The sequence below is a fragment of the Suricata suricatta genome, chromosome 3 (genome assembly GCF_006229205.1).
Source record: "Suricata suricatta isolate VVHF042 chromosome 3, meerkat_22Aug2017_6uvM2_HiC, whole genome shotgun sequence".
NCBI lineage: Eukaryota > Metazoa > Chordata > Mammalia > Carnivora > Herpestidae > Suricata > Suricata suricatta.
The window spans coordinates 82574611-82588911 of NC_043702.1; positions in this window are offsets into that span (position 1 = coordinate 82574611).

The window sequence follows — 14301 nt, forward strand, 5'->3', positions numbered from 1 at the left end:
GAGCAGACCTTTCTAGGGAAAAAATATTTTCAGCTCTGTCTTAGGACTTTCTGGGAGGAGGGGGAGCAGCGAGAAACGGCATCAAAATGCTACACCTCCTGTCATCCCCAACCTAGAGTTTTCATATGTAGAAAGTTTAGAAATTCTATCACCATTTCTCCTTTTTTGGATGGCACAAATAAATACACTACATAGATTTCTCTGGTTTTGAAGGCCCTAGGCAATAACTGTATTAATTCAACCTGAAAATATCAAGCCATTAAATTTTGTCCCGGGTAGAATAAATCCCTGTGGTCTCCTTTAAATCAATGTAGGTCTCTGATGCCCATGGGTATATCTGTGTCCAAATCCACGAGAGATAGGACCAACAAACTAGGAACGCGCAGCCTATGCTTTTCTCCTTGGAAAGAAGAAAGCGTGCACAGGGGAGAGTGGGCCGACTCTGCCTCCCCCCCCCCGCCCCACTGTCCCCCACTTCTTTGTCATCTGTTCCTAGCTTCATTTCAGGCAGACTCAGAATACCTGAGTCTGGAAATACCAGGATAACACTTGCAAATTTGTGACAATCACTACAACATCCCATATCTAAGATGTTTTTAAATGCCATCTATCCACTAACACTATTGTGCATTAGAGCTGCATAATCTTACAACTCTAGGGAAGAATAAAAATGTTTGGCTTATCCTAAAATTCCATTCCAAGGTCAGAAAAAAGAAATCCCACTCCATAATCAAGAGACATGCATGTTAGTAACATCAGATGTATTCTTCTCTTTTCCCTTATCAAATAGCTCTTCCCACACTCTTGGTTTGAAGTCTAACCCTTCTTTTTCTAGACTAGGGGGTAAGGGAGGGCGAGGAAATGTTGGAACAATTGAACATCCCTGTCCGTTTTCTCCAAAAGCCTTTGTATTCTGGCAGATCTGTGCGCTCTTCTCTTTTTTCACATGACACTGTAGGCCTAGGCCTGAAATAATGGGGAGCAGAGATGAGTATCAGGGTTTCTCAGCAAGAACTAAACAAAACACACATCTTCTTTAGCGTGAATTGGACTGGGGGTGGAGTGGGTGGGCTTGGAGAGAGGAAAAAAGAATGGAATATTTGAATAAATACAAATAAATTTATTAGATACTTTCTGCAATCAGATATCTCCCTTCCCCCCACCAAAGTGTTATTTTTTTGTCTTTCTAAGGATATAAGCCTTAATGAGAGCAATCTTAGTCACAAATTTGAGGAACTTGCCCACTAATACGTTTACATGCGTTTGAACTGAAAAATTGCTAACCACGCTTTTGCTCCAACATGTGTGAGGGCCATTCAGGGGCTGTAGGGCCATGGATAGACACACAGACAAGTGTGTGTCTATCTGGAGCCCCACACATTGTAATAAACACAGCTGCATTTATTTGAGTATGTGATCCCATGTACATGTAAAAACATTCAAACAAACACACTCCACAGATTTATTTGATTGTGCAATGGGGCAATTATTCAAATAAACATGCTCGGTGCAATTATTTGAATCTCACATTGCATGTTCATCAATCACAGCTCTAAAAGCGGGGGGGTGGGGGGGACACCAAAGAATTTATGTGGGAAAAAAATATATGTGAAAACAACCTTATTATAGATTTTATAGGGTTAGCCAAAGTTATGGCTCCCTCCTTAACTGTAACTCAACTATTCTGTATTCAATGACATTTGTTTCTAATGATTAATTCATTCATCTGCTGGATCATTATATCGGAATGACCACAACCTTCAGATTCATAGAATAGCGAACTTTACAAACCTGAATTGGGTAGAAATGTGAAATCTCTGTAGTTTAAGTGCAGAGTGGTTCTTCCTAGGCATTTTACATCAAGGGGACACTGTTTAAATTATTATCACTTTAAATAGCACTCCCATAAATTTAAAAATTTTCATGCATACAACAAGACATTCCTACATTTGAAGACATAAAAAAAATCACAGGTGACTCATCTGATCATTTTATATATTAATAAATATTATGACATATATGTGAACACATCACGAATCATATAGGTGTACCAAGAGGCAGTTCACGCCTCTCGTAAGTATGTACTGACATAACCTAATATACTAAGATGGGAAGGGGCGTTTAGTCACTGAAATATGCATCGTGTAACAAAGATGAAGAAAATACATGGCTTGTGCCCATCATAAAAAAGATTCAGACTGAAGGCTTAGCTTTGGTTTTTATTCAATTAAATTGTTAAACTGTGCACAGTGATTTTTTTTTTAGAACTTGAGACATTTGTGATGTTGGCTGTTTAAATCTTTGTTACCTTCGCTGTGAATTGAAATTGTACATATTTAGTAAATCATGCAGACAAAACAAACTTTTTAGACAATATTTTTATTGGAGAGTTTTCTTTTCCTGTATCCATGTTAAAAAAAAAAAAAAAGACCTCCTTTCCCAAAATAAAAAATGTCAATACTAAATTTAAAGAAGTATAAAGGAATGATTGCTTCCTTTAGAGCTAAATATTGAAATAAACATGGAGATAATTGGCAACCTGTTCTTTTGGGCTAATAGGCCGTGTCCAATTTTTTGGGTCTGATGTTTCAGAGGGCCTCTGTTTCAGGGTTGAAGATGATCTATTAATCTCTGAATTAAACAATGCTGTTAAATTACAGAAATAAATCCCTCAGTCTTCATTTGTCCATGAAATCCAGAATCAGAGAAACAACACTGAGATGACATGAATATGCCACAAACCAAAACTTGCTCTATTAAAACAATCGCCCACCACCTATAATCTAGTCTGACATGTTAAAATGCTCCAAAATATCGAAAATATAAAATGAGCACGTCTGTTCCCATTTGGCCTTGAGATGAATATGACAAAGATTCTAATAATTTTCGTCAAAGAAAATGATGAGTAAAAAAATACATGAAGATTAAAGCAGTGACAAATGATCTTTTAAGTATTCTAATTGGTCTTTCTCATTCATATCTTTGATTCTACAGAAATTGCAAATCCTGATGGTCCTGATTTCTAAGTGCGCCCATCAGCGTTCTCTCCTTCACTTCACAGAATATGCCTGTTAGATTTGGAACCAAGAATAAGCCCCCAAAATGTTAAAAATAGACTACTGCCCTGGCAGGAAATTTAGCATTGGCAAGCCCAGAACTGAGAAGGAATTGATCTAACATAAGGAAACATTCAAAGAAAGATTTGTGCATTATGATCCTGTTCTGACCATTTTCGGAGCAGTCAAATGGAAGAGGGAGAGAAAGAGAGAGAGAAATGGAGGGATGAGAGGAGAATGCATAGGTTTTTCAAACTTTGTATGTATACATTGAATATTTAGTGTTAAAAAACAACAATAATACCCAAGAGATGAAAGGAGTTAAAATGGAGTGTTATTGAAGCATTTTATATATTGCATCTTACACAAATAGAAAACATTTAAAATGTTGACCCTGGAAAAATAAAAGTTTCTGAAGAAAACATCACAAAAAACTCTACGTAACTTATAAGATATGCCAACAATAAAAGAGAGAAAATATTAATTTATCTTTACTCTTTTTATAAAAAACTTAGATTTTAGTCTATGACTTTTCCTTAAAGGAGAATCACTCTTATCCACTTCTCAAACAGTCTTATCAAAGGGTGAAAAATACAGTTAAACTTCATTCTAGTTTAAAAAAAGAGGAATATATGCTTCAAATTACTTAAAAAAAATACAGATGAATAAAGGCATATAAATTTAGAAAGGAAATTCAAGAACATCTCTACACCCTGAGAAAACATTATGCGTATTTAGTGACCACAAGCAATCTAGACCTTAGTTTTTACATCTCTTCTGAAAGATACTGCTTCTGAAACAAGCATTATTTCCCAATTCTGTAGTGCAGCCAGGGACTGGTGCAGACATAAAGCGAGAAGACCAACCACTGAATAACCCTCCACCACTTCCTACAGCCCCGCAACATTCTGTGGAGGCCTCCCAGTTCGTTACTGAACATGCTTAGAAAGTGTGAGTGCATACGTTTCCGGTTGAAGGTTAATCTAAATGAGAAGGGGAGAAGAGAAGCACAAACCACCCTGCTGAACTTACTTTAACGCTGAAAGTGCCATTTCTGGAGAAAGTAGGTCTTAGAATAATCAGTCTAACATCTGAGTAAACACCTTTTGCTCCCCTTCCCGCAATATCAAGTGTTTTTATATGATCAAAGACAATTCCATGGAAAGGAACATCTCATTCCCTTTCAAATAGATGGTGATGGAACATTTTTAAAAATCTTATCTATCAAACAGAGATCTGACCACAATAGCATCTCATTATGTGCTACCTTGGTTTTTAAAATTGAAATTAGAATAATGATTCATACACAAGGACACCTGGTTGGCTCAGTCAGTTGAGTGGCTGATTCTTGGTTTCTGCTCAGGTCAGGATCTCATGGTTCTCATGAAATTGAGCCCCACATTGAGGTCTGCAATGACAGTGCAGAGCCTGCTTGGGAGTCTCTCTCTCCCCCTTTCTTTGCCCCTCCCCAGCTCCCTCTCTCTCTCTCTCTCAAAATAAATAAATAAACTTTAAAAAAATGATTCATACAAATAGTTTCCCAGGAATTGTCATAACCCTTTGAGTCAGATGCTTTCTTTCACCTACAAATCAGCCTATAAAATATCTCACAGACTCTTTGACGGCCTGACCAAATTGTAATACTCTGTGTCTGCATTAAAAGTGTCAAAAATGTTGTTCTTGTTCTTTAATAAAACTCTGTTATGAATTGGGTGGGAAAAGAATCTTTATGTTTGTAACACTCAGGAAAATAAAAGCAGTTAATGAGGAAACTGAAGTCTCCACATCCCTGAGACCACCCTGGTTATTTGTTGTTTCTATTCCTGGATGATCTAGAAAGCAGTTAAGCATAGATTTTCAGAACCGTAGCCTTCTGAGAGTGCTCTCTTCAACCTATCCCAGTGAAGCCCGACTTCAAACAGCTACGGGAGCATCAAGAGAAATGAGCTAGTTGCCCTACTTCCTGCAAGAAGTCCGTTCTGGCCCACAAGAACGCTTCATGCACGGACGGAATGAAAATAATCTACTTTGGAAAGGCCGTAACTGTGATTGCGTCATCACGTGAGGGCTGTTAACGGGTCCTGGACTAGCATCGCCTTTAACTGAGAGCCAGCGACATTCTCAATTTTGACAAATGCTCTTTCAAAGTTGCTAACTGCTGTTCTTACTTTTTATGCACTAGTTTTGTCCAAGACCTCTGATAGGGCTTATGTCCATTGAGGAAGCGTGCTCCATCAAGCCTCTCCAACTAGTTTTCAGCAGAGTAACAGGAGCAATGGGAGACTCATGCATCTGCAATGGAAAAATTGGAAGAAACAGAAATAGATGAAAGAAAGAAAGCCCATTAAAGAATCATTGGTATGCTCTCATCTGAAGCCTCGGCTTTTATTTTTTTAACGTTTATCTATTTATTTTGAGAGAGAGTGCACACACACATGTGCAAATGGCTGAGGGGCTGAGAGACAGAGAATCTCAAGCAAGCTCTGCACCGTCAGCGCAGAGCCCAACGTGGGGCTTGATCTCACGAGAACTCTGAGATCACGACCTGAGCCAAAATCAGGAATCAGACGCTTAACCGACTGAGCCACCCAGGTGCCCCTGAAACCTTGGCCTTTACAATTCTGGGATACAGAGAGAATAAAAGCCCAAACCAGCCCATAGTTTCTCAGCAGAGTGGAGACCAGAAGCCAGAACTCCATGGATTGTTTCCATTGATGCTTCTAATACTCTTAGTGGTCCTAAGAGTACTAATAAACAACAGTTACAGCATTGATAGCCGGCCAATTTTCTGAGTGCCTACCACGTGTAAAGCAAAATGCTAGGTATTATAAGGCATACAGGGATGAACAGGGTAGGACTACTGGCCTGAGATTTCTTATAATCTGTTGGAGATAGATACACACAAAGAAGCAGAATACAGAGCTCCAGGTCCCATAGGGAATGTACAGGTAGGAAAGTCCCAAGCATGCCTTCTTTGACACCATGATGTTTTTTTCTATTTAAACACAAAATAATGCCATTCCTCCAATAAAACACCAATTATTGAGTGATGCTATGTGAGAAGCACTGTTCCATGTCCTAGGAATATCATGGTGAATAACCAATAGCCCCACTGTAAGGGATCTACATGTTAGGGGAGGAGGTAGACAACAAAACAATGCAAATGTTGAAAATAAAAGATGAAATAATAGTGAATGGCACGGAATTGGAGGACAGGCAACCTGAGGGGCAGGGAAGGGAGTGTTAGGAAAAGTCTCTCTGAAGCAGTGGTGTTTGAGAGGAGCTCGAAGGATAAGCAGTGAGCCATGGGAAGATCTAGAGTGAGGGTGTTCCAGCAGCTGCACAAACCTGGGAGAGGAATGGGTTTGGCTTTTGGAGAATCAGAAGGCCGGTCTAAGAAAGCAGAGCAGAAAAAGCAGAAGGGTGGCAGATGAAGTCAGGTAGAGAAAACATTTCCCGGGCCATGTGAATGGTTTATCATATGATCTCTTGGGAATAAGCACTCAAGAACAACTTTACCAGTGAAATTCAGAGAATTTTAAGGAATGAGACTTTGTAGGTCTTTTGGTCATGTCATGTGTTCATAGGTAAGAAAACTGAGTTTATTAATCCACGAGGTTTTACCCTGTGGGAGTCAGAAGACTCACGGGTTATTACTCTGAGCGAATCAAAATGTGCTTAGCAACTTGTCGTGGCCTTTTTATACATAATCCCTTCCCTTCTAAAATGCACAGTGACATTCTATGCCCCTCTGACTTCAGCATAGGAGAAATCTCATTTCTCAGACTCCTACAAGACCACCGGCCTTGTGTCTGGTCACAGGCAGGTCTGTCAGCCTGGAAAACAGAAACCCTTTGGGTCGAAGAAAGTTTGTGTTTTGGAAACGAAAGCACGAGATGCAGCGAACAGGCCGCCATGGTGGCACGTTACCCTGGCAGCGCCTTCCCTAGGCAGCGGTCCCGGCACGGTCCCCACAGCTGCCCGCTTGCTCACGACAGCTGTGCTAGAATCAGGCATGAGCAAGGGCCCCAGCCACTTCCCCTTCTCCTGAACTTCTAAAAAATACAAAAAGTCGCAGAGCCGAGAGAGAAGCCAATAAGAAGTAAGGAGCATGCAGCAGGTGGGACCATCTGTGCCCGGCTAATTCCAGCCAAAACAATCTGCTCCCTAGAGTTCCCAGTTGTGGAGAAGGGAAGAGAATCTGACAGTGGCGGAGCCGGGGAGGGGGTGTAGCAGGGCAAGTGCCGAGACTATTATTCAAACGTTCAGCTGGTCGGGAAGTAGATTATTGGTGCCAGTGAACTATTATCTCTCTGCTTTTCTCTTTACAACCACGACGGGAGATGCCTCCAAAGTCTCACTAAACTGGCAAGGATCAGATCCCACACCTGTGAGACAGACGTGTAGACATCTCTGTGAGTCTGTCTCCACTGAGATGGGAGGGACGAACATTCCAGAGCAAGACTGGGAAGCACAGCCCACCCTAAGATGGAAAACAAGGTGGAGGGGAGGGCTTATGTTTATTTTATTCTATTTTCCTAGCAACCGAATGCTCTCCCTCTCTCCTGTTGGTTCTCTGAAAATTATCCATGGTTTAGCAGGGGCTTGTTCCTCATGCTTGATTCCCCAGGCTGGCATTTTCTGAAATAAAATCCTTTCCCTTGATGGACTTCCTTGTGAGGAGCACGCATGTCTCCCCTGGCACACTTACAGTCACGGGATGCTGAAATGCAAGCAATTCAAAGACAGATCGAATTGTCAGTGGCAATAACTTTCCCTTAATAGAGTAACAGATAGACGGGGCCCGTGCTTTTCACAGACGGAGGAGGCGGCAATGATTCGAGGGTCACAGAAAGACCTGTCTACTAAAAAAGAAAATCTTACCCACTGCAACATTCCCACCAGTGTTTTGGGTGAAGGCACTGCCTCCAGAAAGTCATCTGTAAGTGCAGATCCTGGGGAGAGGTGGTATTTCTGTGTTATCACCTTCCCTTAGGTGAATGTATCAATGCATAGCTCAGAATTGGACCCTGAGGAAGTGGGGCACAGGAAAATTCACTTTTATTGGAAGAAGACACGTGAAGGTCTAGATTTTCGGTGCTCACCCAGAAAACCAGGACCCCATGAGCCCTTGACAGAGGGTAGGTGGCATCTGCTCCTAGCCATGCCCCCCCCCCTTGTTTGGGCTAAATTGTGTCCCTCAAAAAGGGATGTTGAAGTCCCAAACCCTGATACTTATGCTTATGCTCCAATTTGGAAATAGGGTATTTGCAGATGTCACCAAGGGTGGCACCTCCTGCCATGTGGATGGTGTTCCTATAAAAAGAGGGAAATCTGGACACAGGCACCATGCCAGGTGAAAACAGTGTCAGAGATTGGAGGGACGCAGCTACAAGGCAAAGAACACCACAGATGCTGACCATCGCTGGAGGCTGGGAGAGAGAAATGGAGCAGATCCCTCAGAAGGAAGCAGTCATGGGGACACCTTGATTTTGGATGTCCAGTCTCCAGAACCGTGAGACAAGAAATTTTTGCTGTTTTAAGACACCCAGATGGTGGTACTTTGTTGCAGCAGCCTCGGGGAAAGGATACACCCCGTATCCCATCTCTGAGTTGGTCTAAAAATCAAGGTCAATTTTTGATCTAACCATTCTCTGAGTGCCTGAGCTTTCATAGATATAACAAATATCAGCAGGAATATCCCTTTTGGTTTCAAGATGCATGTCATCAGGAAAAAGACAAACGGCCTGTGCTTTTTCCCAAATGTCTTCTATAAGGTAATCTTTTTAATTAGGATAATTAAATTCTTGTTTCAAAGGGCACCGAAGTGCAAGCATTATCGTCTGATTTCCTGTAAAGAGTTATTTTCCTGCCTCCTGTTCCACATGGTGTCCATTAACAGGAGAAGCACCAAGTGAGTCAGACGTTATGGTTACAAGTTTGCGGCTCGTGTCAGTGCTAAGAAGAGGGAAATGAGAAAGGAAAACATAAATTGGGAAACCGTGTCAGAGGGCAGGCCAAGATAATGGAAGAACCAGAAAGGAGAGGAAAAGGGTGTTGTGTGGGAACCAAAACCTTGCTTCAGGTAGGAAATGTCAGAGGAAAAATACAGTAACATTTTTAAATTAGGGAGGGAGGAATCCAAGCAGATCTTTATTGTGTTTGGGGTGGGGGGAGGTTGTTTTTTGTTTTTTTGTTTTTCGGCCTGAGTTCCCTAAGAGGAATTAGTAACATGTGCCCTCTCCCCTGATTCATCACCGCTGTGTGAGCTGAACCTTTTTATCTCCAAGTCTCTGGTGCAACTGGCTGGCGATTCCTGCCGGGTATTTATATCACTGAGATTTGGGAAGGGTATCGGGGGTCACGTGCGTGAGGCAGCGAGCAAGCCCAAGACAGGAGTGAGTCAACTGGCGTGTCTTGTGATAATGTTGACATATGGCCCCGGTGAGACCGGGCTCTGGGATGGGTTCACATGCGAGCTCCCTTCCTCCATTCCTCCTCATGGACTGCTACCCACCCACCCGGGGCGGGCCACAGAAGGGCAGGTAAGAATGTCAGGAAACAGGTCACTTCAAGCCTCTCCTCTCTTTACTACGAAAAATGAATCCAGCTCTGTGCCTTCCTCACCGAAGGCCAGCCTGCTGCTCTTTACATTTTTTTCCCCTAGAAGATGGTATATCATCTTAAAAGCGTGGTTTAATTTGCTTTTCTCTAAGCTTTGTGGTATTTTTATATGCCATTAGTCAGTTATTGTATGTTACTAGCAATAATAGTCCCACCTAATGTATTTAATTTGTTTTGAAAAATCATAACACATCTTTACACACAGAAGAGGCAGCTTTTAACTCCTTTGATGACTTCCTCTTTCAAAGTCCTTCTTTAAATCCCTGACCACATTCTTCTGGGTTTTCTTCCTACACTAACCAGGCTGTTTTCTTCACCTGATCCTTCAACAGCAGTGTTTCCAGGGCCCTTCCAGCGCTTTCTCTTCTCATTCTGTTCACTGTACTTCAGTCACTTTTTTTTTCCCCCCACCGACAGCTTCATTTCCTACCTATATAGAAAAGACTCAAAAATGCATCTCCCCAGGAAGGCTTCCATCCTGCACATCCAAATGAATGCTAAACATTAACACCTGATGGCCTCAAAGGCACCTCAAATTGGATGTGTCCAAAAGGGACATGGCCGTGTCTCCCACCCACCCACCATGTTCCCCCAAAACCTCGTGACTGTCACTTCCTGGGTTCCTCGGGTGGAAATCTTGAGACTCATCCCACTGTTTCCCTAAATGCGCTATCAGATCTAAGAGTCACACTGCCCAGTATCTCTTCTACCAGTTACTTTTCCATGATCACCACCGTCATTGCCTCTCTTCAGGCATACATCATCCCAAGAATTGCCATAATAGCCCCTTACCTGGTCATACTGGCCCCACTCTCCCCCAGAAGCCACCTCCTTGTGACCCAGCAGGGGATAGAGCAGTCACTCAAGGCTGAAGAAGTGGCTCGCAGATAGAAGGATGTCCCCTTTTTATGTTCTTTATTGTTTGATATTCTTTGTGTATGCCTCACTTGAACATTATTTCATCACAGTCTTGATTACTGTCCTCTATCCTTAAACACAATAGAAAAGAATATGCCAAGAGAAATAACTAATCCTCTCCCCCCCTCAACCTACCCATAACTATACTTGTGGTCTCACCATCTTCTAATGCACCCTGCATCCTTACATTGGCTAAACATGCTCTTTTAATACTTCCTGCTTTCATTGTCTATCTTCTCTCTAAATGTGTAAGCTTCTTAAGGGCAAAGACCATGTTATTTTTATAGTCTGACTTCTCAAGGAGTTATTGCTACCAAGTAGATATTCAATATGTGTTCACTGATTTAATTCACTATTGAAAATTTGATAGTGCCAAAGCCCTACTTAAAAATCCTTCCATCGTTCCCCAAAATACCCAAGATATAAAATCTTATCCGTGAGCCTGGCCTGCAAAGCTTTCATGAGCTGACTGCTCCTTGCTTTTCTTTCCGTCATCTGTCACAATCCCTCCAACTGCCTCTGCCTGGAGACACTCCTACCTAATTTTCTGGTTTTCCTCCAGAACATAGCTCAAGGGTCACTTTTTAAAGACCATCTTTCCTGAAACCGACGGCTTAGACATGCCCCTCCTCTTGGCTTCTGTATGTATCCTGGAGTGTGCTTCATTCACACACCAACTGAGGGTTGAGTTGCCAAAAGCCATGTGTTCCTAAAAGGTAAACACTGAATATTCTGACTCCAGCACCTAGCAAGAATGAAGAACATGTGTGAGTCTTCTGGAAAGAGGCTGTCAGCAACTTCTAGTCCCCCATGGACCCCAGCCATCAGCCAAACAGAAGAGCAATTCAGTGATAAGACAGAAAACAACACAGAAAGTGAGTCATGAAAAATACAGAACTGCAGAAGGACCCCAATGCGTGACAGAAATTTGCAATTTAATACACTTAAAGATTTTTTAGAACCTTTGTAAGATTACATTGGGGCATAATTTCTCTAATGTTTATTTTTGTTTTTGAGAGAGAGAGAGAGAGAGAGCGGGCAAGCAAGAGCGGGAGAAGGGCAGAGAAGGGGAGATAGAGGATCCAGAGCAGGCTCAACTCAAACCTGTCTGCACAGAGCCTGATGATGCAGGGCTCAAACTCACAACCCGTGAGATTATGATCTGAGCCTGAAATCAAGAGTCAGACACTCAACCAACTGAACCACTCAGGTGATTTTGGGGTGCAAATTTTACCTAACTGGATTTACCACTTCATCTCTCAAATAACCGCTAGTTAGGTATAGTGACCTCAGCCTCCACTACCAACATAGAGATATTTCTTAACTGACTGAGCCATCCAGGTGCCCCCTAACATAGAGATATTGAATGAATTATAAAACGAGTGAGGCAAGCCCACTTCAATCCAGCTGAGGTAGGTTAAAGAGAAATATGAATAAATAAGTCTTCCTTACTACCGATGGAGAGCATAGCCTTTAAACTATTTTAGCAATGACTCAGATGAGGAACACAAACTCTATAAAAGAGGAAGAAGCCTGAAGTACTCTGGGATGCATTTTCTTCAACTTCTCTGGAATTTTCAATTACCTTAGTTTCCTGACCAAGCTTTGCTGATGTCAGTAATTTTCAGTAACAATCAGCAAGATAACAGCAGGTTTGTGTGGGCCAAAGGTACATTTGGGTCTAGCATGAGTAATATATCCTGTAGCAAAGGACAGCAGGAGGCACGAGAAAAGGTACAATTTCTATTTGTGATTTTTAAATCAAATCAAAGCCCTATGCATATGTCACAGAGCAGGTGAATATGTTATCCTTTATCCTTTCTGCTCTTCCTATTTAAATGTTAGTACCTCTTTCTTGAATCCTAACTGGCTTTTTACAAGGATCCACAATAGATGCCACATGACTAACTGCATAGAAAACAGACTAGAAGCTTCTCTGCCTTTGTGCCTTAAATTGTTATATACCAGAACACACTGTGAGTACCCTCTGTGTTTCGAGAACTGTGAGTAATTACAAAAGAGGTGGCAGGTACTACTCTTTATTTAAACAGTGTACAATGATCTAGACAAATTTAAGACAAACATATGGAAGGTCCTAGGTAGGCAAAGGAACCCCGGCCGGTAGAAATCTGTTGTAAGCAGCAAAGCCCTCAGATCGCAAAGGCACGGAGCTGGGTTGATGGAGAACTTGGCAATTTCTCAGGGTCAACGTCAAGAGCTTCGTTTCTCACTGTGCAGCACTGAATGTGCACTGACCACAGGCTCTTCCTGAAAGTTGCTACTCTTGGTTTTCTCATGAAATTGCTGATATGAACTGATCCTCTCATGATGTTGCTTTTTTCTCCTAAAGCTAAGTGCAATGAAACCAGAACATTGAAGGGTTCTGATGTAGGTTTCTTATCCATAAAATGGGAGGTTGTCTGAATTCTTAGCCTCCTTCCTACAAAGCTTATGGGGCAGGGGAAGTTCTGGTTAAGGGAGATTTTCCCACTTAACACAAGAAACTTTCTGGTCCTGGACTGAGAGCCTAGCTTTCTTGTGAAAAGACCCAGACTCAAGTGCCAGCCCTGCCCCCTCTTAACCATGTGACCTAGGCTAAACAACATCACTAAACCTCAGTTCACTTACCTCTAAAATTAGAATAATACAGATAACCATCTCACAGGATGGTTGTTTGAATCAAACGGGACAATAGATGTGCAAATGGTTTGCAAATGGTCAGCACAGCAGCCCCGGTAAAGGGACAAAAGTGAGCAGAGTTTGTTTACTTATTTCAGCGCCTCTCCTTTTGACTTCCTTCCGCAGGTGTCCTCTCTTCCTGCTTAGGTTCGAGGGAAGCTTTCCTTTGATAACCTATTCCTATAGTTAGGTCCGCAGAGAGTTTTCTAAGAAGCACAATAATTTCAGTACCTAGAAATTAACCCAGCATGTATGGGGCGCCTGGGTGGCTTAGTTGGCTAAGCGTCCAACTTCGGCTCAGGTCATGGTCTCACAGTTTGTGAGGTGGAGCCCCGTGTCAGGCTCTGTGCTGACAGCTCAACGCCTGGAGCCTGCTTGGATTCTGTGTCTCCCTCTCTCTCTGCCCCTCCCCCTCTCATGCTCTCACTGTCTCTCTCTCCCTCTCTCTCTGCCCCTCCCCCTCTCATGCTCTCACTGTCTCTCTCTCCCTCTCTCTCTGCCCCTCCCCCTCTCATGCTCTCACTGTCTCTCTCTCCCTCTCTCAAAAATAAACATAAAAAAATCTTAGAAATTTTCCCAGCATGTAATTTTTAAGGGACCCAGATTGTCTCAAGATTCATCCTCAAAGAGACCCTTTGTCTCCTGGTGGGCGTTGGCCTTGGATGGCTGAAAGAGGAAGGAATGCCTGACAACTTATCGGTTCGATGAGAGGCCCCAGAGCATGAGAAATGAGGAGGCTGTTCTGTGTCGATTCTAGATAGATTCTAGATATGTGGTGCCTCCGCTGCTCTAACTAGATAATCCAGGGTGATAATGAAGTAGTCACAAGGGTGAACCTTTGTAACAAGGCGGCCAAGGCACTGTTCACAATTTGAACCTTCCTGTTAGCCTTTTTGCATATTTTAAAAGGGAGACTTTTAAATCATGAGAAAGCTTTGCCTGTGAGGTTAATCGGCCCACATGGAGAACCTCTTTCTTAGCTTGAGAGAGACTCAGGAGGGGAAGCTGTTGGAGATGAAAGCTG